Raw genomic sequence first — 25,890 nt, 5'->3', positions numbered from 1 at the left:
TGCTTTGGGACAGGCAAATTATGCTATTGTGTAGACTGTGCTTGCCCTGGAGTATGGGGGAATCATTGCTCTGTTTGGTGTGAACAATGCTGCCTCTGTTCAGTGTTGCATTTTGCCTTTACAGATGCAACCTCGAGATCTCAGCCGTCTGTGTTATCAACAGCTGAGAGGCTGCAAAGAATCAGGAAGAGGCCACGTAGAAGCAAAGAGGACATGCTGCATGAAGTCATGCAGCATTCAACTAATGAAAATAAAAAAAGTGCAGGAGTGGCAGGAGAGTGAAAGGAGGGTCCGCCAGCAGAATGCAGATCGCCGGCAGCAAAGCACAGAGCGACTGATAAGCATCATGGAGCACCAAGAGGACTCGATCCAGGCGCTCGTAGCCATGCAGGCGGAGCACTACCGTGCCCTCCCCCCCTGCAGTCCTTGTCCCATAACTCTTTCCCTTGTGCCACCATGTCACCTCCAAACCACTTTCCCCAACATCTGGGTTCTTACCACCACCCACTGCCTCCAACCCCTGTAGCTTCACCACCCAGCCCTGAAAACTACGACCCTTACCCACTGCACTCAACCCCCATCACCATGCAGTATAGTACAGTCATCCTGAAGTGCAGCACGCATTGCACAGCACTCCAGACAGGACATACGCAAATCTGTGATTGTACCATTCCCCACCCCACCCTACCCCCTTGCCCTTTGTGTTTCCCAAGCAGTTGTGTTGTGTTTCTTTTCAATACATTGATTTTTTGAATTTGAAAACATTCTTTATTATTGCATAACGTAAAAGAAACCTTAGCCTAGGAAATCAACAGGCACTGCAAGTCAGTGTATCATACATAGCAAACACAGATTCCTACTGCACTTCACTCCCGTGTAGGGCATCACACCAGACATTACTGTTTGCTTTCAGCCTCAAATTGCTCCCTCAAGGCATCCCTAATACTTGCAGCCCCATGCTGGGCCCCTGCTCTCTGGCTGTTCAAAGTCAGCCTCCAGGTGTTGAACCTCTGAGTTCCATGCCTGAGTGAATCTTTCATCCTTCCCTTCACATGGAGGGTACAGCACGCAGATATAACCGCGGGGATGCTGTTATCGGCGAGGTCCAGCTTCCCATACAGAGAGCGCCAGAGACCCTTTAAATGGCCAAAAGCACACTCCACAGTCATTCTGAACCAGCTCAGCCTGTTGTTGAACCACTCCTTGCTGCTATCAAGGCTCCCTGTGTAGGGTTTCATGAGCCATGGTATCAAAAGGTAAGCAGGGTCTCCAAGGATCACAGTGGGCATTTTGACTTCCCCTACAGTGATCTTCTGGTCTGGGAAAAAGGTCCAGGCTTGCTGCTTCCTGAACAGGCCAGTGTTACAAAAGATTTGTGCATCCTGCACCTTTCCGGGCCAGCCTGCGTTAATGTCAATGAAACACCCACAGTGATCCACAAGCACCTGGAGAACCATAGACCAATAGCCCTTCTGATTAACATACTCGGAGGCTAGGTGGGCTGGTGCCAGAATTGGAATATGAGTCCCATCTATCACCACTCTGCAGTTAGGGAAACCCATTTGTGCAAAGCCAGCCACAATGTCATGCACATTACCCGGAGTCACGGATCCTCTCAGCAGGATGCGATAAATGGCCCTGCAAACTTACATCAACACAATTCCAACTGTCGACTTTCCCACTCCAAACTGGTTAGCGACCGATCAGTAGCTGTCTGGAGTTGCCAGTTTCCAGATTGCAATAGCCACCTGCTTCTCCAACATCAGGGCAGCTGTCCTAGCGCCGCAGGCTGGGGGCGAGCTCCTCAGACAGTCCCATCAAAGTGGCTTTTCTCATCCAAAAGTTCTGCAGCCACTGCTCATCATCCCAGACTTGCATGACGATGTGATCCCACCACTCAGTGCTTGTTTCCCGATCCCAAAAGTGGCGTTCCACAGTGGTGAGCATGTCCGTGAATGCCACAAGCAAACTCGTGTCATTTGTGTTACTCGAGTCGATATTATCGTCGGAGTCCTCACTGTCACTTTGTATCTTAAGGAATAACTCGACTGCCAAACGTGACGTGTTGGCGAGACTCATAAGCATATTCCTCAGCAATTCGGGCTCCATTCCCACAGACCGAAAGGGAAGACAGAGCACACAGTACAAAAACCGTTGAAAGATGGTGCCAAATGTGGTTGGAAGGAAAGGAAATATGCTTGGATGCGAACCAATGCATCATAGGGCATTGGGACAGGAACCAGAATGCCCCGCACTCCCCACCCCCTTCCCGCAAGCCACAGCTCCAGAATGGGAAGAGGTGCTCTGTGGGATAACTGCCCACAATGCATCGCTCCCAATGCAGCTGCAAGTGCCGCAAATGTGACCACGCCAGTGCGCTTGCAGCTCTCAGTGTGGACAGACTGCAGCACTTTTCCTACTGCGCTGTACGAAGGCGGGTTTAGCTGACAGTGCTCTACATCTGCAAATGTAGCCATGCCCTTAGAGGCCATTAACAGGAACCTAAACACACTAGCCAGTAGTGTGCAGAACTCCTTGTTAAATTTTTAAAACATACTTGGCCACCTGCTGGGAGCAGCCTTACTTGTCTGGTTTAGGGTATTGTTGTGAGCTGGCTGAAACCTTGTTATGGGTTGCTAAAACCACATTGAGATTGAGAGGTGTGAACACACCCTTCAATTAACATGAGGATAAGACCCCATCTAGGACAAAAGTGAAGTACCCCTGAGCCAATGGTTCATCAGACTGACACGGTTAAGGCATGTCAGTTTCATAGTCAATGGTACACAAGGGAGCAGTGTGGCCAGCATCATGTCCCCCTGCCATAGTCTGCCCTAACCTGAAGGAGTAGGTACCATTTTGCAGCTGGGTAAACTGGAAGTCACCTTTCAGCATGAGATTGAGCAAGACTCAAACCCACAACCTTCAGTATTGTAGCTCAGTGCTTTAAGCACTGTGACGAAGTGGGACTGTTCTTAATGTTTCCTCTGAATACAGTAGGGGTGCCTCAGTTTCCCCTATGCATTTCTTAAGTCTCTAGATGGTGGGATAAGGGGGTGTAATTGTTGCAGAGCCCTAAAGGGCTGGTGTACATAAATGGCCGACACTCTGTCTCCTGGCAACTGATGGCCTGGGCCCTTCCCCCGCAAGGTGATAGCTAAAGGGTTGAAGAACAAAGGAATCAGGTGACCTCCTGGCCCGGGAAAGGGACAAAGCCCAGAGGAGGCTCTGGAGGGTGAGTCAGTTGAGGCTGGCTGGGGACATGGAGTGAAGTGCAGATGTGGCTGTCTGGCTCACTGCCCCCCAAAATGGACCCGGCTGAGGGGTCCTGTTCTCTATACCTACAAGCTCTGTTTTAGACCGTGTTCCTGTCATCTAATAAACCTCTGTTTTACGTCTGACTGTGAAGTGGGGGTGCAGGATCCTCTGGCTTCCCCAGGACCCTGCCTGGGCGGGCTCGCTGTGGGAAGCGCATGGAGGGGCAGACGATGCTGAATGCTCCGAGGTCAGACCCAGGAAGATGGAAGCTCTGTGAGCTTTTTGCCCTGCAGACAGGCGCTCACACAGAGGAGACTTCACCCGAATCCTGCCTGGCTTCGAAGGGAGCAGTTCCAGAGCATCGCCCAGGGACTCCGTGACAAGCACTCAAGTCACTGCACCTGTGAATCCACCCAGAAACTTTTGCTGAGTATTGTTTTAGGTAGGGGTGTGTGCAGAAAAACTGAACACAGGAACTGAGAACAGACAGAATAGAGAGGGAACCAAAAGCAAACAGCAAGGGAGTCAAGCAGTAACCTGTGGGGATAGTGTGACCCTGAGAAAAGCTAGAGAAATAAGCTTTCGGTTGGCTAGAGAGGCTTGGGGACTGTAAGTTAAGAAACCGCTCCTTTTTGTTCTTGGTTCCTCCGGCATTTGTAGAAGCAAGACTCCATACATTCCTTGTGTGACATACTGTACCTCAAAATAGCACCCTGTAACCCCCACATTCACCACTAGTATATGGTTATGATATTTGTACAAAGAATGCTTTCTAAGATATCCTATGAAAGTCATGATTTGCTGGAACTCATTCTGTCAAAATATGTATATCATCATTGTATACGGAGTTATGAGATTTTGCTACATGATTGTTATTGAAATATGTTATGAGTCAAGGAGATGCCCAAAGCTAGCTCTCCAGTAGCAACAAAATGGGTGACCCACATCCAGACAGGTGTTAAGTGACCATCACCAGCCATTGACCGGGGCGGAACTGTAAACAAGAGATTTACAATTCAGTAAAAGATAGTTGCTCAAGCTCTGTACAATAGGGGATTGCTTGACTCCATGACTCAGCCAAGTATGAGGACTCGTGATGATTGACTCCATGTTTGAGCCAGTATTTTTCCAGGCACATGAACCTGAGAGTATAAAATAAGGGACAGTGGCATCATAAGTCCACTTCTCTCCTCCCCCATCTACTCTGAAGTAGCAAGAATGCTTGGAAGAAAAGACTTTGAACTGTGGAAACTGGTCCCAGGCTGAGCAGGGAATTCAGCCTGTGTATTAAAAACGGTGAACTGCTTACAACGCCTAGTGTGGTGAGAAAAACTGCTTGATTCAAATCTCACTTAGTCTGATAAACTTTAGGATTTGACTGTGATTTTATTTTATTACTCTTTAATTTCTTACGTAACAAACTCTAACCACTATCCTAACATTTATAATCACTTAAAATCTATCTTTCTGTAGTTAATAAACTTATTTTAATGTTTTATCTTTACCAGTGAGTTTGTCCAAAGTGCTTGGGGAATCTGCTCAGATTACAAAGTGCATGCCTACTACCCTTTGGTGAAATGGCAAACTAATTAATGAGCTTACATTGCTCAAGGGAAGGTCTTGAGCAGTGTAAGATGGTACATTTCTGGAATCCAATGCTGGGGTTGGGGGGATTTGCTAGTGTCTCCCTGTGTACAGTTCATGAGAGGCTGTGAGAGCCTGCATGTATCTTCGGGTGTGCCCTCACATGCTAATGGCTGTGTGAGAGCAAAGCCTGAAGGGGCTGCTTGTCACTAGCAGAGCAGTGTGACAGGTACCCTGATCCAGAGAGTTAAAGAGGACACAGAGGTCCCACAGTCCAGGTTGTACCTCAAGGTCTGTCACACCTTGTAAATAAACAAGACAGCATCAAAAAAGTACCAGATGCTATCAATTTCTATTTCCACCTGGAACATCCCCAGTGCCCTGAACTTTGTCTAGCCACTTGGGTCAAAAGGCAACAACACTACTAGTTCTCCTTATCAGGATAGTGTGACAGACCATTACCAGGAGACTAAACACACTAGCCAGTAATATGCAGCTCTCCTTGTTAAATTTTTGAAATGTATTTGGCCACCTGGGAGCAGCCTTACTGATCTGGTTTCGGAGATCATTCTCTAGCTGGAGCAGAAGTGGAATTCTACTTGTGTGGATTCTACTTGGTGCTTTAACCACCCGTCCCAAAGGCAGCAGAAATCAATCCGAACCTGAATGGTAAACCACAAATGTTTATTGAAAACAAGTCAAACATAGGGAGTCCTAGAAACAAGAGTGTCTACTGCCTCTCTTAAAGCTGCTCTGTTTTGCTTTCTCACTTTTCCATTCCCTGAGAGTTCAGTGGTGAGTTCTTGATATTTTATAGGCTTCCATACAAACTGTTTGTACAATCTCTCCTCTGATTTCCTAATGGCAGGATCATGCCCTCATCCTATGTGTCTGTACAAGGGAAGACACCCCCTCCCCATCTGCTTAGGACCAAACCCAATTGCAGATGGAGTGTGGGAGAGAGAGCAAGGGCTGTGCACCTGGTACCCCATTCTGTGAGCAAATGTTATACTTTTATTCTCTTACTGGTGCTAAAGGTGAGTAATACAATCTCTCTAATGCTACTATTAGACAGGAATAGAATTACATTGGAAGATACAAGGGTAATGCAGTTAGAAGAGGTTTCAATGCTCAAAGAGACACATCTCCATTCGGACAAATATATCTCCACTTACACCACATTCCTATCATCACTGGAAAAGAATATCCAAATACAGCGAAATACTGTTCCAGCAATTTGAGAAAAAGCTTCCACTAGGAAAACATTCCACTCCAGAACAATAATCCCATATATTATAAACTTTACATATGCATAACAACTGGCGTGGCCTCTACTACTATCCAGTAGTAGTATTCTCCAAGGAGTCTGACATTATTATAGCTCTTTCTTTTCCTGGATCCATGCTGTTTTGCACTTTAACTCCTTGATACAGTTTGCCCAACTCATGATCTCAAACTGTGATCTATTAGTTTACAAACATCTGACATATCTCTGGGCCCTTTCATAAATAATTGCATTATGTTAGCCATGTTTCAATCTTCATGGATTGCGGCTGAACTGAGTATGCTCATAAAAGTGTCCATGAAAGCTTCTGCAATATTGATTTCTTCTTTCTTTAACACCTTGAGGCGTATGCTGGCTGGATTGTGTGGTATCAAATTTAGGATTTATAAACCTTGCTTAACCGTGTATCTCAATATCTTATATTCCATTCCCCTACATTTGATTTTTATTTTATTGTATTGTATTCTTCACAACCAGACACACACACACAGCCAGTCATGCAGTAATCTCAATAAAACACTCAAACACAAGGAACTGAACAAACAAAACTTCCCTCTGAAGAAGCACAAGACTCTCAATGGAGCAAAAACAATGCCATTATCAAGTGGAGTGAACATTCAAATGATCAGTACAATGAGCTGTCAGATGGCAGTTGAGGAAAAATAATACATTGCATTCTTTAGCTTGTTCTCCCAGTTCACAGGAACAAAAAGATCTACAACTGCTATAAGGTCACCCTCTTTGAGGAGGAGTCTGAGGCATGGCAGCACACTGCTCTCTACCAACCATGGGTGGCCAGGACAAGAAGGAATCAGTGTCCACTCAACTTCTGGAGAGTTTTCTTTCATCCAACAATATTTCAAGTAATTTATGGATAATCCACACCAATCCTGATGTATTAATGAAGTCCACATCTACATCCCCTTTTCTCCAAGGATCTCAGAATGTTTTACAAACAGTCACTAAGCCTCAGTTCCATGTGAATTTGTATTATCATGCTCATTTTATAGACAGGGAAATTGAGGCAAGTTATGTGACTTGCCATGGTTTCAAAGGGAGCCAGTGGCTGACCCAGAGCCAGAACAGTCAGCATGGATTCACCAAGGGCAAGTCATGCCTGACTAATCGAATTGCCTTCTATGACGAGATAACTGGCTCTGTGGATGAGGGGAAAGCCATGTTGTTCCTTGACTTTAGCAAAGCTTTTGACACGGTCTCCCACAGTATTCTTGCCGGCAAGTTAAAGAAGTATGAGCTGGATGAATGGACTATAAGGTGGATAGAAAGCTGGCTAGATTGTTGGGCTCAACGGGTAGTGATCAATGGCTCCATGTCTAGTTGGCAGCCGGTATCAAGTGGAGTGCCCCAAGGGTCGGTCCTTGGGCCGGTTTTGTTCAATATTTTCATTAATGATCTGGAGGATGGTGTGGATTGCACCCTCAGCAAGTTTGCAGATGACACTAAACTGGGAGGAGAGGTAGATACGCTGGAGGGTAGGGATAGGATACAGAGGGACCTAGACAAATTGGAGGATTGGGCTAAAAGAAATCTGATGAGGTTCAACAAGGACAAGTGCAGAGTCCTGCTCTTATGACGGAAGAATCCCATGCACCGCTACAGACTAGGGACCGAATGGCTAGGCAGCAGTTCTGCAGAAAAGGACCTAGGGGTTACAGTGAACGAGAAGCTGGATGAGAGTCAACAGTGTGCTGTTGTTGCCAAGAAGGCCAATGGCATTTTGGGATGTATAAGTAGGGGCACTGCCAGCAGATTGAGGGACGTGATCGTTCCCCTCTATTCGTCATTGGTGAGGCCTCATCTGGAGTACTGTGTCCAGTTTTGGGCCCCACACTACAAGAAGGATGTGGAAAAATTGGAAAACATCGAGCGGAGGGTAACAAAAATTATTAGGAGGCTGGAACATATGACTTATGAGGAGAGGCTGAGAGAACTGGAATTGTTTAGTCTGCAGAAGAGAAGAATGAGGGGAGATTTGATAGCTGCTTTCAACTACCTGAAAAGGGGTTCCAAAGGGGATGGATCTAGACTGTTCTCAGCGGTAGCAGATAACAGAATGAGGAGTAATGCTCTCAAGTTGCAGTGGCGGAGGTTTAGGTTGGATATTAGGAAAAACTTTTTCACTAGGAGGGTGGTGAAACACTGGAATGCGTTACCTAGGGAGGTGGTGAAATCTCCTTCCTTAGAAGTTTTTATGGTCAGGCTTGACAAATCCCTGGCTGGGATGATTTAGTTGGGGATTGGTCCTGCTTTGAGCAGGACTAGGTGGCCTCCTGAGGTCCCTTCCAACCCTGATATTCTATGATTCTATGAACTCCCAATTCCTAATCTGCAGCTCTAACTACTAGACCACATTAAGCAGAGTATTTTCATTCTTTACTTCTTATTTATTAGTGGTCTTCCTTTAACCATAGATCCACAGCTCCTCATAGCCTTCCTATATACTGCTTCATATACACTAATAACTGAATAGCCAACTGAATTTGCTAACTTTAATATTCCGTTAGATTTATTTCTGCAGTCTTCTACTGCTCTCTCTGGTTTCTATATATAAAACAAACAAACAAACCAAACATTTAATATTTTCCTCTCACTTTCTTTGAAGTAGGTGATTTAAGTTTTCGGCTCCACTTGTTTGCTTTCCTTGGTATTAGGGTTGCCAACTGTCTAATCACAGAAACCCAAATATCCTTGCTCCGCCCCTGCCTCGCCCCTTCCCTGAGGCCCCATCCCACTCACTTCATTCCCCCTCCCTCCGTTGCTTGCTATCCCCCATGCTCACTCACTTTCACCGGGCTGAGACAGGGCGTTGGGGTGCGGGAGGGGTTGCGGGCTGTAGGCCAAGGAGTTTGGAGTGTGGGAGGGGGCTGGGCCTGGGGCAGGAGGTTGGGGTGCGAGACAGGGTGAGGGATGCAAGCTCTGGGAGAGAATTTGCGTGCAGGAGGGGGCTCAGGGCTGGGGTAAGGGGTTGGGGTGCAGGAGGGGTGCAGGCTCTGGGAGGGAGTGTGGGTGCAGGAGGCGGCTCTGGGCTGGGGCAGGGGGCTGGGGTGCAGGAGGGGGTGCAGGATGCAGGCTCTGGGAGGGACTTTGGGTGTGGGAGGGGGCTCAGGGCTGGGAAAGGGGATTGGGGTGTGGGCTCCAGACAGGAGGGGCTTACCTCAGGTGGCTCTGTGGGGCAGCGGTACAGTGGGGCTAAGGCAGGCTCCCTGCCTGTCCTGCGCTGCTCCTGGAAGCAGCCAGCACGTCCCTGCGGCCCCTGGAGGGGAGCAGGCTCCATGTGCTGCCTGCGCCTGCAAGTGCAGCCCCCGCAGTTCCCATTGGCCACAGTTCCTGGCCAATGGGAGCTGCGGAGTCAGCACTCGGAGACCCCCTGCCCCTCCGCGCCCAGGGGCCTCAGGGACGTGCCATCTGCTTCGGGGAGTGGCACGGGGCCAGGGCAGGCAGGGAGCCTGCCTTAGCCCCCTGCACCGCCTGACTTTTAGCAGACTCAAATCTCCCGGTTTGACTTCAGTAGCCTCCAGGAGATAGAGACCGATTCCAGGAGACTCCCAGCGAAACTGGGAGGGTTGGCAACCCTACTTGGTATTTCAAGATTAGGGGGCGAAATTAAATTACTTCAAAGTCAAGATGCCACCACAATCTAATTATTTGTTATACCAATGAATGCTTAACTTTCTCCACACTTACAGTCTAAAAATACCTAAAATTAAAAGTAAGTCAATTTTATAATGATGTCTGGCTTATTGAAGTATGTCATCTGAGAACCAGAAGGTTTAGACTAAATTCTAAACCAATACTCAGAATACACAGTAGTGAAAACGAACTAAGATCATATGTAGTATCTTGGCTTGTATTTCAAGTAATTGTACCAGTTTCTTCCAGTTAATATCTTGTATTAAAAAGAATGTATTCAGCTAAACTAAGGTCAAGGAAGGATAATACAGCTCTATTCAAACAGCTGATTAAGCTTATTTAAGGCTTGAATGTAACAGTGAAACTTTCAGTGAAACTGTCTTAAAGCTTCACTGCATTGTGTAATCATTGATGCAGATCACTGAATTGTCCTTTCAATAACAATAAGATATCTGAGAGGGCTCAAGCAGTACCTTGAGATATTTGTCAGAGTGGATTAGATTCAAAAGAAGATAAGTATTCTGTCCACATTAAAAAAAAGAAAACAAAAGAAAAGAAAAAGAAAAGGAAGCCACAGTGGGGTTTTGGCAGAACACAGTAGACTCCATTCATCCTTCTTGTAATCTACAAGAAATCTAATCCAGAGGACTAATATACCAGACATGATACTATACAAGGCAATCCAAAGAATTTGATTCTTCAGAGAGATTCAATTTAATCACAGGCATAAAGTCCCCATGGGAGTAAAAAGGAAAATTTGAACTGGCAACATCTTATGTTTACTGGGTAAAGGTAAGGTTTATAGAGAAAAACTTCTGACTCCCTGTTAAAGAATAAATATGGAGATCATAACAAGTAGCCTGTGCACATGGAAAATTCACAGGTTGGAATAACTGGGACACAGGTAGAGAGATTCCTCATTTCTCCTTTTGTCACAGTCTTGAGAACAGCTCACTGGCGGCTCAGTGACCATGCTGCTTCATAGTAGTCTTGAGACCAAACTATAGACAATGCTTCCCTCTACCAAGCACCCTGAAACATGCATTCTAAAAAATACCCAACACTGGATGCCAACAATCTCACTAACTATTGGCTAGTCTCCTACCTCTCTTTCTCAGGCCAAGATTATCAAGAACCAGAGAGCAGTTTCCAACTGAACCTCACCTTCAGCAATATGCTTCAGTGTCTGGCTTCAGGCCAGGTCCTGGCACAGAAAAAAGTAAAAAGAAAAGGAGTACTTGTGGCACCTTAGAGACTAACTGTAGCTCACGAAAGCTTATGCTCAAATAAATGTGTTAGTCTCTAAGGTGCCACAAGCTCTGCCGAACCCAGCGTCGTCTCTAGCCTGCTAACTGATGGCATAATGAGCAGTAAACGTGTGAACAGAAGACCACGTTGCGGCTCTACAGATGTCCTGGAAAGGGATGTGCACCAGGAAGGCCACAGGAGACACCTGTGCTCTTGTTGAGTGGGCTCTGACAGGTGGCGGCAGAACCCCTGCCAGGTCCTGTATAAGGACCTGTAACAAGTCCTTATACACGAGGTAATCCAATTAGAAATCCTCTGTGAGGACACCGGGTGACCATTCATCCTATCCACTGTAGCGATGAAGAGTTGAGTCGATTTTCAGAAAGGCTTGGTACGTTCTAAGTAGAACGCCAAGGCTCTCCACGTGGAGGGAGACTGGTGCCGGCTTGTGGAGGGTGCTGGGGGAGCACTGAGCACGGAGGCTGTGGTGCTCAGTGCGGCGTCGGACTGCTGCTCTGGTGCCGGAGTGAGTGCTGACTCCATTGGGAGCGCTCTTTGATGGATATCGCACTCCTTCTTTGTCCTAGGTTTAAAGGACTTGCAGATACAGCACTTGTCACTTATGTGCCCTTCGCCAAAGCACTTTAGACAGCTGGTATGGGGATTGCTGATGGGCATAGGCTGTTTGCACCAATCACAGGGCTTAAAGCTTGGGGTCCAGGGCATGCCCCGACCCCCGGCTGGGTCCCGTTGGGGACTAACGGAGAGTTTGAGTACTACTACTAAGGGTAATTAAGAAAACTACTAACCACGTGTAACTATTTACAGGATTTCAAAGTTTGCAAGATCAGAGATGGAATCAAAGCGCACCGAAGCAGCAGATGTTCCAGCACCATCACTGGCGGCAAGAAGAAACTGAGGACAGGGGGAGCCGGCGGCATCCCTTATACCGCGCCATGTGGGCACCACTCCAGAGGACACCAGAGCCGGTCCCCTATGGATTCTGCCGAGGGAAAAACTTACAGCACTGGTGCATTGGCGAGCACACACACCTAATATGGAATGGACATGAGCAACCATTTGAAGAACAGTGCTTGTTGCTCTGTTTAACAATCTCCGCGTAGTGAAGGACAGAGGTGAATCAATGATGCTGATATTCTAATCTAGTTCTTGCATGGCATGTATTACTAAGAGATCTGAGTGCCTCATGCTATTCTACCTTCTACTCTATCAGCAGGGGGACATTCCGTTAAAGCTTCCTGGCGAGATAGGTTTTGCTGCATAAGCCCAACTGTTTGGTGCAAACCTACTTGAAAAGACTCCTTTACATGTAGCATGAATCTCCATTTAGAATTCCAGAAAGGAGGAGTTTACAGATTCTCCTTTTATTGCAACAAGGCAGCTTTCCCTTAGCAATCACATCTACCAATATTCTTTCATTTCAGTGAGAGAACTTTTTTTTTTTTAACAAATCACCTTATTTTCCATGTTGTACACATAGATTTCATGAATAAAGAATCTGCAGAAGAATAAGAATCCCATTTGAATCCTAACTCGAAGCCAAGGAAAACTGGTTGGGCTGAAGTTTGGGTCAGTTTTTATTTTATCCTAACAACAGGATCATCAATTCATTATCTAAATGCATAGGGTGCAATTAGACTAGAAAGAGGAACTCATGGAATTCTAGAGAAACATTTTGAAAATATTCTACTCTACGGTGATGAGTTATCCTGATTCCAGATGGCAGTCTCCAGAGCCAGTGACATGAGATGTTTTGGACACTTCTAAGGTTGGGGGTTAATCCTTCCAAAAGATCTCCATATACCTAAAGCCAGCTGTCAATGGCATGATATTTTGCATTTCTATAGCCCTTTCATCTAAGATTTTTATTAATTAGGCCTCAGAATGCCCATGTGAGATAGTTAAGTACCAGGCGAAAAGAATATTTTTATTATCTATCATTTAAGGAAGGCCCGGACCAACTTTCCAAACAAGATTCCTGCCTCCAAAATCTTATAATCTAAGTTTATCCTGGGGGACATGACGTGAGATCAGATAATTAGGGGAAATGTCACTTTGTTTAGGCACTGGGGACAGGATCCTGTTCACGATAACAAAGTTGTGGATAACTGCGGTTGAACCATCCATCAGGTTTGTTATTGGTTCATATCAATCCACTGCCACATTTTAATTTTTGTAAACGTCAAGTTTACATATATTTGGATTTGTTGCTGTTGCTCCTGTTTATCTTATGTGATTGTAGCATCACACTTCAGCTCAGTGTGAGGGATGTCTCTCACTTTTAAAGTTTAGACCATGTCTACACTAGCGAGCTTACAGCAGCATACCTGTACTGATGCAGCTTGTCTAGCCGCTCTATGCCGACGGGAGAGAGCTCTCCTGTCGACATAATTAAACCACTTCCAATGAGCAGCATTAGCTGTGTGGGCAGGAAGGGTCTCCTACCATCATAATGCTGCTGACACGGCGCTTCTGACTCAATTTCCCCCCAGGCCCAAGTCAGTGAAAAGTCTTAGGGAATGCTACATACGAGGTGCAATTGCTCCTTGGGCAAGTTCACAAGGCCCACAAAGGAGTGGAATTGCTGGGGTTCTGCTACACTCTGCATGGGGAGAAAAACCACAGAGACACTGCAGGGGGAGGCTGTCACACTGTATGCCACAGTGCTGTATGTAGCTCTACCCATGGTAATGCAGGGGTGGGTGAGGGGAGTTGTCAGTAGGTCCCACCAACACTGCAGGTCCACCGGCCAAATATCCAATACAAAAGGCATGTTACATTGTAGGCTGTGGCAACTACTCCAACGTGGAGACTGCCATAGTGGCCATGTCATGGTAATGCTACTACTCTGTACCCTGGCTCCAAGCTGGTTTATGCAGGCTCTGCACAGGACTCAGAATTTGGCTCTAAACTAAAGAAATGGGTCCCATTAAAAGGATCACTCAGGGCTAACTAGAGAACAGCACTGCTGGCTCTGCTGACTGACCTGTCAATTCTTCAGAAAGAAAATGAGGGCAATATATACTGTCCAAAGGAGCTGGGGCTTTCTTCTGCCAGCTTCCCCCATTCCACTCATCCTTCTGCTAGTCACTGCAATGAGAAGGAGGGCAGCTGGGGGGCTAGGAGAGGACGACAGAACAGTGTCAGAGTACACAGGGAGGAGAAGGCAGTGCTGTAACACGTGAGTTAAATATAGTGCTGAACTCAGGGAAAGGAGACAGTCCCAAAGACCTCTAACTTACAGCAGCTTCCCAAAGAATAGCCAGAGTTCTCCAGTCATCTCCTTTCCTCTCCAGACAGACAGACACACCCCATGCACAGGGCCAGCCCCACTCTGCACAGTAAACAACCCTGTGTTAGGTATTCCTAGGTAACCAGTTAAACTGGCTTTCCAACCCCATTTACAACAGCTCAGACTCCTTGAAGGGATTGCAGGGGAGTGTAAAACTGAGGCCAGTGGCTAATATATGGTGATAGGAGAATTGGATGACTCAGCAAATTCTGGATCCTATTCACTTTACCATGGTTGAGCTGGTTAACTTCTCACAGCCCCAGGGTGGAAGGACTGGTTGGAAAAGAAAAAGTTGATTTTGCAATTGGTAGCCAGAGCAAACACAGAAGAGAGCAAGAGTGCTAGAAAATTAGGAAAATACCCTCCACAATTTTCTGGAATCATGCTGGGAAGGGGAAAAAAAACCCCAAAGCCCAGAGACCACAAATAAACTGAGTGAGGGTTAACTTCTCAACCTCTTACTTCCAGTATGTGGAAACCAATGCAAATTAATTTTATCATCTTACAACTTGTGGGCACACAATGTGTAAGCAGCCCATCCTCTTAACAAGGGGCCCTTAACCAGGTTCAGTGACTTCTAGATTGCAAAAGCTGTAAACACTCCACATTAAGCACATTTAGCACAGCCAACAGCTTTCAGCTAACAAGCAATCAACTGAGTGCATCTTGTGAAACCTGCAATTAGACTGGTGAAAACCATCTGCCAAGCAAACTGGACAAGCAGATGACTTTGAATGATACAAGCCATAATGCATGGCTTGTTGTCTACAGATTGTACAGAAAAGGTTATTGAAAAACCATAGTTCTTGACATGAGAGAGATTTAGTGGTTACGGCATTAACCTAGGACTTGGGAAACCCAGGTTCAAGTCCCTGCTCCACCAGACTTCTTGTGTGACCTTGGGCAAGTCACTCAGTCTCTCTGTGCCTCAGTTCCCCCTCTGTAACATGGCAGTAATATCACTTCCCTGCCTCACAGTGGTGTTGTGAGCACACAAACCTTAAAGACCAGGAGGTGCTCAGATATTCCAGTAAAGGAGGCTATAAGCACCACAGACTGACAGACAATTTGTGAACCGAGTGCCATGAAGGAGAGCTGGGTTTGTGGATAGCAGGTGCCAGAGGAGAATTCACAGATGTTCTCTATGGAAGATACCAGCTGTATCCATTCCTGCATCTTCTGGGCTAGGGGAGTAGAGCAAATAGATACAGATTGGATCAATGGTGTGCAGTGAATGAGGCAGGAGAGCACAAATTGAAGAACAACAATTGAAAAAAAAACTGAAGCACTGTTCAACCTCTGTACTGATTATAAAACTTTTGCAATAAATGGGTTCAGAATGAGCGAAAACAGGATCATAAAACTGAGGGCTAAATGAGAGAGTTATTTGTAACTCAGATTTTCATCTAAATAGATGAGCATTTACATTTTGTTCCATCCACCAGTTAGGGAAAAGACAGGCTTCTATAAAGAGTTTCATTGCTTTTTCCACTGGAAACTGGTTTCAGATAAGCTTGTTTTTGTCATCCTAGCTAATTCACTTTCTTATGAAAATCCCTCCAAAGCGGGTGGTTTTTAGCTAACAAACAGAGAAGTGAAACTTTCATTTGTTATTGTCTTATTTATGCAAAATATACTCAGAGCTTACAGCAGTGAAGCATGTTTCATCTTCCAAGCACCCTGTAAAACATGGAAAGAAAAATGCTGCTGTTACAGGGGACTTCAGTTTGAGAGACATATGCTGGAGGTCTCATGGAGCCATCAGTAAAACATCATTAGAGCTTCTAAAAATTATGGATGATAATTTTCTGACATAAAAGGCATAGTACCCAACACAAGGTACTATTTTGGACTTGATTATGATACATAAGGATGAAGTCATCACTGGACTGGAAGTTGTTGGTTGTCTAGGAACCAGGGATCATGATCTGATTACATTGAATATGGGCAAACAGAGGACAGTCCCAACTAGTAATATATGTATATACACACACATTTGGGTACTTCAAAAGGGCTAATTTCCCAAAGCTGAGGAAAATTATTAGTGAAATTGAGTGGGAGGAAAAATGTAAACAGAAAAATGTGAATGAAAACTGGAAGTTCTTTACGAAGAGTTTATTAGATGGCCAAAAAGCCACAAATCAACAACCAAGGAAGAGGACAGCCTTGGCTAAAAGCCTCTCCTGGTTAGTGGTGAAGTAAAGGCAGCATTAAGAAATAAAAAAAAACAATATATAACAAAAGGAAAAAAAGGGGAAATAGATGGCCATCAATATAAATTGGAAGTTATTAAGTGTAGAAAATTGATAAGGGAAGCTAACGATATCAAGGAAAAATACAGGCTAGCAGAGCTAAGGACAATACGAAGGAGTTTTTAAAGTTTATTAGGAGCAGAAGATTTCTTAGCAAGGCCCAGTAATTGATGGAGATTGTAAAATTTTTATTAATGACATAGGAAAGGCAGAAATATTCAGTAAATATTTCTGTTCCATATTTGAAAATAAGTAGGATGATGTACTCATATCACAAGATAATGATGAAGTACTTTCCAGTCCACTACTAATGAAAGAGGATGTTAAACAATATCTACAAGGGATAAACATTTTTAAATCAGAAGGCCTGGATAATTTGAACCCAAGAGTTCTATAAGACTTGGCTGAGGAGATCTCTCTCACTGGTGTTCCTTTTTAATACATCTTGGACATTCCAGAAGACTAGAAGAGTACTAATCTTGTGCCAAGATTCATAAAGGGCAAGTGGGATGACCCAGGTAACTATAGGAAAGTTAGCCAGATATCAATCCTTGGCAAAATAATGCAAAAGCTGACATAGGATTCAACTGATAAAAAATTAAAGGACAGTAATATAATTAATGGCAGCCAATGCAGTATTATGGAAAATAGGTTTTGTCAAACAAACCTGATTTCATACCTTGAGGAGGTTACAAGTTTGGTTGATAAAGGTAACTGCTCAGATATAACTTAGATAATTTTTTCACTTCAAGGTCTAAGAGACACAGACAAGGTTTTCATCTCGAGGCCAAAAGACCAAAAACATCAAGACATTTGATCACGGCCTTAGATAGGCCAAGAGTACTTTGACTTTGTACATTTTGATTAAAAATTAACACTATACAATATTAATAAAGCATGAGATACACTGATTAAGAACTGGCTAGCTGACAAACCTAAAAAAGGAGTTGTTGATAGGGAGTCATCATCAGCGAGTTGGGATGTCTAGTGGGGTTCCGCCAGGATCGGTACTAGACCTGATGCTATTTAATACTTTCATCAATGACATGGGAGTAAATATAAAATCACTGCTGATAAAATTTGCAGATGACACAAAAATTGACGGAAAGGTAAATAACGATGAGGATAGGGCAGGCATACAGAGTGATCTGGACTACTTGGTAAGCTGGGCCCATTTAAACAAAATTTTAATGTAGCCAAATGCAAAGATATACTTCTGGGAACAAGGAATGCAGGCCGGCCACACTGACAGAGAGGGGGATTGTATTCTGGAAAGCAGTGACTCTGAAAGGGATTAGGGGTCATGGTGGACAAGAAACTCAACATGAGCTCCCAGTGTGATGCTGTGGCAAAAAGGGCTAATGCAATCCTTGGATGTATAAACAAGGGAGTAGGAAGATGAATTTACCTCCGTCTATAGCATCAATGAGAATGATACTGGAATACTGCATAAAGTTCTAATGTCTAAAATTTTTAAAGGATACTGAAAAATTTGAGAAGGTTCAGAAAAGAAGCATAAAAATTATTTGAGTGCTGGAGAAAATGCCTTTAGAGTGAGGGACTTGCAGAGCTCAGTCTGTTGAGCTTATGGAAAAGAAGACTGAGAGGTGGTTTATTAGCAGTGTATAAATACCCTCACAGGGCAAAAATACCAGGTATTAAAGGGTTCTTTACTCTAGTGGAGAAATGCATTACCAGACAACCAACGACTGGTAACTGAAGTCAGACGAATACAAATTAGAAATTGGGCATAAACATTTTAACAGTGACGGTGATTAACCACTTAAACAAACTAAGAAGGGAAGTGATGGAATCTCCATCTCTTGATGTCATCAAAACCAAGACTGGATGCCTTTTTGAAAGATATGACTTAACCAAATACAAATTACTGGGCTCAATACAGGTATAACAGGATGAAATTTAATGGCCTGTGATATTCAGGAGGTCAGACTACATGAGCTAATGGTCCCATCTGATGGCCTCAAACTCTATAAATCTATGAAGTGTGAATAACCCCACTCATCTAAATAAAATGTTGACTCTGAAAACTAATGGTGGATATTTCATTCTCAATGTTATTGGCTATTTCACTGCAGAGCATTTAATAGAAACATCAAAATCAGCAAGCTAATGTGCTTATCCATAGATACTGGAGGCAGTGGTATATATCAAGGCAGGAGGGAGGGGGGTAAGTTACTGCTGTGATGGGGAACGAGGAAGTCAAGTTCCTCCCTGTAATGTCAGGTTACTTCCAATGAGGAAGAGGGCAAAAGGAGATGCATTTCTACCCCACTGCCAAAAGGCTCAACTTCTTGGATGCCCAAAAGCTAAGTAGACGCCTGTGCCTTTCCAGGTACTAAAAGTCCCAACTGTCCTGTACCCAGCTGACAAAAGCAATTGCTTCACCACTGACAGCTTGTACAGTGTTTTAAGAATACATAACAGCAAAAATCTGCTTTAAACATTAAAAATTTTGGGCAGCGTAAAATAAATCAAATTTTATGTAAAAAAATAAAGACTGATATACTGATTATCCCCTTCCATATTTAATTCAGTAGGTTTTATTCATTTACTTAAATATGCCTCAGAATTTGCACCCTGCTACAGAATTCAGCCTCTCAGAGCCATAAAACATAGGGCCAGAGAGAATCTAGGTCCACTTTACCACAGAGATCACAGGTGAGTCAGTGGTGAAAGCAAAATATACACTGGCAACTATCATGATATTTACCACCTACATGTACGTGAGTATTATGGAAAACATATGCTTATTCACTATTTACCAGTTCCATGATTGGCATTAAATATACATGCATATGCAAACATTTCTGGAAGTTTTACTAGACAGATGTCTGCATCACAATTATTTCCTTGTTGTCAGTCCCAGGAGAGAGGTGAAGAACTGAATGGTTGCTGGAGAATGAACTCCCCCTCTGGCCCTTAGAAACCTTCACATCAGGGTTGAGGTACCGGCAGTGCACATGGGATGATCTGCACTGCCACTGGGTATGCTATACCAGTTTCTCTAGATAAATGGAAATCAGAAAAGAATCTAAATATGATTAATTTGAGAGGGGAAAGGAATTGTGTTTAGACTGTTTAATCCCCAAGGCTGTCAGTACAGTACCTTTCATGAGCAACAGTTACTCAATTGAAAAAATAAATAAAAGCTAAAGAAATCGTACTAGAAAATATTTTCACTTTCAGAGACTGAAATAAAAAGGTAAACTACTGAACAACTAAACTGAAGTCTGTCTATAGCATCCAGTGACTTTGGCCCCAATCCTTGTATTAGCTCCATATGGGCACACCCCTACACTCAGAGAACCCCACTGAAGTCAATGGGTTTGTGGGTGGTAGAATTCATTTTAGGCTTGAGGCCTCTGTACATAACAAAAGGATCTAAATTTCACAGGTCCTCTCTGTGCAGTTGACATTCTTTGTGATGCTGTTAAGGGAAAAGTGATGTGTCATCATGGTTACATGCTTAAGAACTCTGGCATCACAATGAAAGTAAAATGCTGTATGTAAATACAACATTAGCACCTTACCAGGCCTGACTGCATACCGCAAACCAAATAATCTAACCAGCCTGCAGTGGATAGATTAATTATTCCCCTGTAATCTATCCAACAAATAAATACAAGGACTCCATTGTCATAGGTGGATTCAGAGGGTGCAAGTAACCTGTGAATATATTTGTGAATGTTTAACATAATCTGTCAGCTGAAGTATCTATCTCACACATCACTGTGGCCTCTCCAGGAGTAGATAACTGAGAAAGAGAAAATAGAGAACAAAGAAAACATGAGACCTGTTTGCTTCTTTTAGGCTTTGTCTACACTGGAGTATTTAAGGCCAGGTCTACACAGTTTTTGGACCAGTGTAACTATTTCAGTCTTTTCGTACAGGATTTATACCAGTACTGTATAACTGTGTCCACACTAGGGGGACTATACCACTTTAAGTTAAAGGAGTGCAACTTTTGTGTGCAGACAAGGCCTTAAAATAAACAAAATCCCAGTATGAATTGTGAGAGCCCTAATGTACATCAATCAATCCTTAACTAACAGGGAAGCCACTGAAGCCTTGTCCACACAAGGCCTCATCCCCAAACAGGTGTCAGTACTAGTGGAATTACTAGGAAAATTCCAAAGTGTAGACACAGCCTATGTGGTTTGTTGGAGACCATCACAGGAGATGGTGACAGGGAAGTATTTGGTAGATGGAAAGGTCAGACTGGGTCGAGGAGTTTGGACTCTGGAGAAGAGTCTTGGCAGTTAAAGAAATTGGGTGAGGTTTGTCATAGGGTGTGTTTAAGAACCAGAGGAAGGGTGACTGGTGTGTGAAATCACAGAAGTCAGAAGATTAAATTCTGAGCGACTGGGCGACGTGGGGAGAGAGAAACAGAATGTTTTAAATTCTTTCTTTTTTTAAAAACACCAATTTAACACAAGCTCACGAAAAGCACGTAGGAGAAAAGCTCTCTAAAAATTTCAATAACCTTCCCCTTCAGACTGAGAACAAAGAACTACCACTCCATTTTTCTAGACCTCCTAGAAGGCCTCCAGAAAACAACCACCACCACCACAGGGGAGATAAAACTCTGGAAACTGCTAATATTTAAAAAAACGCCTGGGAAAAGCTCCTTTTTTTTTGGCAATGGGTAGGGTGACCAAGTGTGAAAAATCAGGATAGGGAGTAATAGGAGCCTATATAAGAAAAAGCCACCAACATCCTATAAAATCGGGATATCTGGTCACCCTAGTGATGGGTGGGACGAGAAGGAATGAAAGAAGATAAAAAGGGCACAGTCAATGTTTGTCCTTTGCAGGGCAACTTTACAAATGACCTAAGGCCCACAACACAACAGCTGTACGTATAGGAGGCAGGTCAACACAGATGACTAGATATTATGGGGCTTCACTAAATCCAGAATGAAAGTCCCAATTTCAACAAAACAGGTCTCAATACCAGGACAGCCATTTAACTGGGATGTATATTTACCCCATCTGTAACAGGCTAACACCTGAATTGGTGTGGCTGTGCTCAGAACTTGATTTGCAGTAGGTACCCCAAAATGTTGGCTATCACCTGATTAGTGTAAATTTTCGTTCTATGTGATTTATTCAGAAATCAGTTTTACTTAGGTTGCTGCACATACAAAATATACGGGCAGAAAAAGCTGAGTCCTATAATGCCACAGCAACACTATTCTTACACACACTGGGTAGAAAAAGCCCGAGAGTCAAAAAGAGCATTTGCAGCATGTATTTAAAAATAGCCTTTCACGCTGCATTGTTTGCTTGGAGATAGTGTCCATGAAAACCATTATGATGGTGCTGGCTAGTGGCTAACAACGAATGAGTTCTATGAAATGAATCCAAGTTCCCCCAAAAGAGGTGCAAAACAATAGAACAGGCAGTTAAATGAAAATACAACTAAACTTTCCAATGGAATTTACCTGAACTCTGGATTACATCGGATTATACCAGTTAAACCTCTTTGATACAAGTTTTCTGCAGCTAACCTGAGAATTAAAATTCCCTAGAGTAAAACCACTCAGTTCTGGTACAAACTGCACAGTGACCAACTTTGATTTGCTTCTGTCAAGTTCAGAATATTAAGTGCACGGTAGTTTCAAATAGTCATCTTTCCCCTTTAATGACACTGAATTAACAGGAAGAGATGCATTCTGGCCTTATGCTTACTGTTTGCTCAAAATATTTTGCTCTTTTCCTTGTATCTTTTTATTTAGCAATCTATGAAACTGATTCTCCATTGCCTTGCACCTTCCACAGGTATTTACACCAGTGCAAAACAGGTGTAACACACTACTACATCTTAACGATAGCATTTTACACCCACTTTGCACAAATGTGACTACACAGGTGGAAAATCATAAACCTCTTTTTAATTTACTACATGGTAATAATGTTAGCTATGTAACTGCAGTGTAGTAAATTATGTTATTTACAAAATATGATAAACTTTCAGCATGAAAAACATACAGAAGTATTGCTCTCATAATGATGGTTTTGGAATGTAATTTAAGACGACCTTATCTGAAATCTTCCACATATTTGGCACTTTGCTTATTCAATTATTTATTATTTGTATTGTGGGACTGCCCAAAGGACCCAATTAGGAGCTGGGCCCAGGGACGCTGGAACAATTTTTATAGTGGGGTTCCTGAGATCCATTGAACCAAACTTGTATATAACGGAAACCACTTCAAGCCAGGGGGTGCAGCAGCACCCCCAGCACCTCTGGTTCCAGAACCTATGGCTGGACCTCAGTGTGATAGGTGCTGTACAAACACGAAGTAAGACTTGCCAATGCCTTAGAGAGATTTCTTTATATGGTAAGTGCTGTGATCCCACTTAACTCACTTGTATTTTTCTGAGGCAAAAGAAAAGTTGCTCCATTTCCTGTGGAAACGGCAGCTGAAATGAGTGTGAGCTGGGAAACAGCTGAAACTGAAGGGTAGTGGGGGAAGTGGTTTCCCCTCTTGCTGAGGGCTCATGCAAGGTCTTTACTGTTACAGTGATTAGAACTCAACAGCACCATAAAGTTAAGTAAGACTGGCCTTAGACATAAGCAACAGCCTGTGGCCCTATAGTTTTATGCTAATTTGGCAACTCAAAGTCTAGGCTGATTCCCTCCTGTACATCTTGGCACTGGGACCGATAGCAAAAGTCTGTGTTTATTATATTTACTTAGCATTAACCTTTTGTGACCCTGACCCATGTCAGCTGACTGTCTTACTAGTACTCCTGTGTGTCACACACTTACAGTAGGACTTATTGGACGAGAGGAATTATGATGAAACTAGTTCTGCCAACCCCCCACATTAAAAAATCATGACTCAGGCCCCCAAAATCATGAGATTGTCTTAAAATAGCATGAGATTTTAAAAAATAATATATTTTGGAATCTTTTTATTTGCTTTCCAGTGCTGGAGCCTTTAGAGTTCATGTTTTCAAGCTTTTCTCTGCCAGTTTTCTCTGGGAGGGCTAGCAACTGCCTTTAAAAAAAAAAAAAGCTGAAATTCTCATGTAATTGCATGAATCCAGAAGCTGGAGCTTTAAGAAAATCACCAAGTATCACTAGTCTTGTGATAAAGTCATGCAAGATGCCAACACTAGAAACTCATACTCTGAGGTACTTTACCCCAATCCAAAAGTGAGACTGGAAAGGGAAAGGAAGTCACAGAACAAACCTTTGCTGGAAGCTTTGGGGTGCTGAAAATTGTGGGGCACTGGAGTTCAGATAAATCACATCAGGTTAAGACCAAAGCAGACTGTGAAGAACTTCAAAAAGATCTCACAAAACTAAGTGATTGGGCAACAAATGGCAAATGAAATTTAATGTGGATAAATGTAAAGTAATGCACATTGGAAAAAAATAACCCCAACTATACATACAATATGATGGGGGCTAATTTAGCTACAACTAATCAGGAGAAAGATCTTGGAGTCATCGTGGATAGTTCTCTGAAGAAATCCACGCAGCGTGCAGCGGCAGTCAAAAAAGCAAACGGGATGTTAGGAATCATTTAAAAAGGGATAGAGAATAAGACGGAGAATATCGTATTGCCCTTATATAAATCCATGGTACTCCCATATCTTGAATACTGCGTACAGATGTGGTCTCCTCAACTCAAAAAAAGATATACTGGCATTAGAAAAGGTTCAGAAAAGGGCAACTAAAATGATTAGGGGTTTGGAACGGGTCCCATATGAGGAGAGATTAAAAGAGGCTAGGACTTTTCAGCTTGAAAAAGAGAAATCTAAGGGGGATACAATAGAGGTATATAAAATCATGAGTGTGTGGAGAAGTGAATAAGGAAAAGTTATGTACTTGTTCCCATAATATAAGAACTAGGGGCCACCAAAAGAAATTAATGGGCAGCAGGTTTAAAACAAATAAAAGGAAGTTCTTCTTCACATAGCCCACAGTCAACCTGCGGAACTCCTTGCCCAAGGAGGTTGTGAAGGCTAGGACTATAACAGGGGGTTTAAAAGAGAACTGGATAAATTCATGGAGGTTAAGTCCATTAATGACTATTAGCCAGGATGGGTAAGGAATGGTGTCCCTAGCTTCTGTTTGTCAGAGGGTGGAGATGGATGGCAGGAGAGAGATCACTTGATCGTTACCTGTTAGGTTCACTCCCTCTGGGCTACCTGACATTGACCACTGTTGGTAGACAGGATACTGGGCTGGATGGACCTTTGGTCTGACCCAGTATGGCCGTTCTTATGTTAGTTTGTAACTTTGGGATTTCTCCCTCCATAGACCTTCCCCCTCCCAACATGGAATGAGGGATAAACCACCTTCACAGCAGCACTCTTCCTTTTCCTTGCAGAGAGCTCACGAGAAGTCCAGGGATCTGCACCTGGGGATAGGCTATGGGGGGGGGGGGGTGGGCAAGCAGCAGTCTGAGCCAGAACACCTGGTCACTTCTGTGGAAAGGCAAAGCCTGGCATTAAAGAGGAAGAAGCAGAGGAAACTGTAAGGGGAACCTTATTCCCACGGAGGGGTACAATTAACTCCACAGGTAAATTGTTATGTCTGACAGTGGAAGAACTTAACATTGCTTCTAAACTAACTTACCATTTAAAAGAAAGCACACAAACCTGTAACCATTTCCAAAGTCAAATCCCTACAAACTACTTCTGCAGAATCTCATTCAATATAGCATACCCATCTCGTGGGGCTATCTGGTACAAGTGACCAAAGCAGACTCAACAGGATTTGCTATTTAATTTCATCCAAAAATCATATGCTGTTCAGTCCAGTATGAGACAGTTAAATGTATTTTAAGGCTGACTGAAATCACGATGGACTGTATCTGCCTTATAGTATCAAAATGGAGCCTGACATGACTAAAAATTAACCAACTTCAGAAGTGTCAAGTGTGTGCATTTTTCAGTCCCTCCACTAAAAGCTGTAGGTTTTCATCTTTGCTAAGGATTTGGCCAGTGTGCTGAAACACATGCAGCAACTTGTGCTTCAGAACCAAACCCTGTACGCCTTGATAAGCACATATATTCTGTGATGTTAAAATAAATAATATAGTGATAATAATACTTTGTCCTCCCACAGTGTATTTCATCCAAAGATCGCAATACACTGTGAGGTACTATTTCCATTTCACAGATGAGCAAAAAAAAAGTGACCACAATGTTATTTCATCACACAGAGAGAGAACGTGGTAGAATCAATTAAGGCTGTAACTGAGAATTTCTGACACCAATTCCTCCTTTAACCACTCAGCACTAGTGACTCACATCTGA

General features: G+C 43.5%; 1 protein-coding gene and 1 long non-coding RNA gene across 19 annotated transcripts in view; one reads left to right on the top strand and one right to left on the bottom strand.

Annotated features, from left to right (window-relative positions):
• LOC140915887 (uncharacterized) overlaps positions 1-4,906 on the top strand; it is a 41,516-nt gene extending 36,610 nt beyond the window's left edge. For 5 of the 8 annotated variants that reach the window (XR_012160308.1, XR_012160306.1, XR_012160310.1 and 2 more), the window contains one exon: positions 125-4,900. This is a non-coding gene — a long non-coding RNA (uncharacterized lncRNA). Of the gene's footprint in view, positions 1-124 lie in introns of all 8 variants that reach the window. The other 3 variants (XR_012160309.1, XR_012160307.1, XR_012160305.1) reach the window with 2 other exon arrangements.
• Positions 1-25,890, bottom strand: part of RABGAP1L (RAB GTPase activating protein 1 like) — a 530,232-nt gene that overhangs the window by 24,839 nt on the left and 479,503 nt on the right. The gene's annotated exons all lie outside the window — the stretch shown is intronic.

Source organism: Lepidochelys kempii, chromosome 8 (assembly GCF_965140265.1).
Source record: "Lepidochelys kempii isolate rLepKem1 chromosome 8, rLepKem1.hap2, whole genome shotgun sequence".
Taxonomy (NCBI): Eukaryota; Metazoa; Chordata; order Testudines; family Cheloniidae; genus Lepidochelys; species Lepidochelys kempii.
Note: the sequence above shows the minus strand (reverse complement) of the source record. Positions and strands in the feature narration are given on the sequence as shown.